The 1505-nt window shown below is 39.4% G+C and overlaps 1 non-coding gene across 1 annotated transcript; it reads right to left on the bottom strand.

The window, feature by feature from the left end:
- Nucleotides 1-761: 761 nt before the first annotated feature.
- TRNAW-CCA (transfer RNA tryptophan (anticodon CCA)) lies at nt 762-833 on the bottom strand. Its single transcript has one exon. It is a non-coding gene; the product is annotated as a tRNA-Trp (tRNA).
- Between the last annotated feature and the right edge of the window lie 672 nt (nt 834-1505).

Below are 1505 nucleotides of genomic sequence, written 5' to 3'. Positions count from 1 at the left end.
TCAGGCACCTTTCTAAAAACCCTGAATGCTCCATCCAATGTCTTGGGGTTGGCCTTGATCAGAAAATTGCAGGTCGATACATCGGGCTTAACGCCAATTGTATTCATATGGGCATAGAATTTATGGGCCAACTTTTGGCGATTTTCGTTGAAGAAAATAGCAAAGATGGTTGTGTAAGACTGCTGGGTGGGTTTGCATTGGAAGCCTTTATTTCTACGAAAGGTTCTCTATTTTCCAGGGCTAGGACAACCTGCTTTTCTGTGCTGCGTTAAAGTTTTCTGGACAATCGACACTGAGACTGTCATGCCTTTATTTCTATGAAAGTTTCTCTATTTTTCCAGGACTAGAGCAACCTGATTTTCTGCCTTGCGTTAGGGTTTTCTGGAAAATCGATACTGAGACTGTCATGCCTAGGTTCTCTATTTTTCCAGGGCAAGGGCAACCTGGTTTTCTGCGCTGCGACATTAGGGTTTTCTGGAAAATCGATACTGAGACTGTCATGCCTAGGTTCTCTATTTTTCCAAAGGCAACGGCAACGGCAACGGCAACCTGGTTTTCTGCGCTGCGTCAGGGTTTTCTAGAAAATCGATACTGAGACTGTCATGCCTTTATTTCTACGGAGGGTTCTCTATTTGCAGTGCAACGGCAACCTGCTTTTCTGCGTTGCGTTAGGGTTTTCTGATGCGTTAGGGTTTTCTGACGCTGTCATGCTCCTGAGATCAACTGGTAAAATCGATACTGAGACTATAATTTGGATTTTATGAACCCGACGTGAATCGAACACGCAACCTTCTGATCTGGAGTCAGACGCGCTACCATTGCGCCACGGATCCATCTTTACCACACATTACTGCGATATTAGTCCCCTTACGTAGTTTAGATAATTCCCTGGATGCCACAATTTATAATACTGCGAGCAAGGAAAACTTTCATCCCTCCGTGTTACATAATTCGTACCATAACCCCATGAAAGACCATACGCTATTGGAGATACGGGGTACTGAACCCCGTACCTCTCGCATGCAAAGTAAGCGCTCCACCGTTTGAGCTACATTTTTTTCAATTCTATTCAATCCAATTCTTAACCATCTTCCATTTGTATTACGTATTACTTACCTATAGGGATGAAATTTGGTGGGCAAATTGCTCATCACGGGGTGATTTGTTTATCAAATACAATGAATTTTTTTTATAATTGTCAATATTTTTTTTGTTAAGATGACTAAAATATTTGTTAGACTTGCTTAAACTGTCAGATTTGATAGGGGATTCAGATTTGAAATTCTTGCCGTGCTTACCAACCACGATCATAACTTCGATCATATGAAATTAATAATTTTTTTTATTATTATTTTATAAGAATTGAAGTTTTGGTGATTTGAATTGTATTGAGTATTTTCTTCTAGATTTATGACATTCCATTTTTTGTGCTTACTATTAGTCAAGTATGATAGTTCATATTTAGGACAAATAAGTGATGAAAATTCTCTTAAGCTAAAAGAATA

The sequence above is a fragment of the Pinus tabuliformis genome, chromosome 5_1 (genome assembly GCF_031772625.1).
Source record: "Pinus tabuliformis cultivar Carrire ecotype Pingquan chromosome 5_1, CPIR1, whole genome shotgun sequence".
NCBI lineage: Eukaryota > Viridiplantae > Streptophyta > Pinopsida > Pinales > Pinaceae > Pinus > Pinus tabuliformis.
Note: the sequence above shows the minus strand (reverse complement) of the source record. Positions and strands in the feature narration are given on the sequence as shown.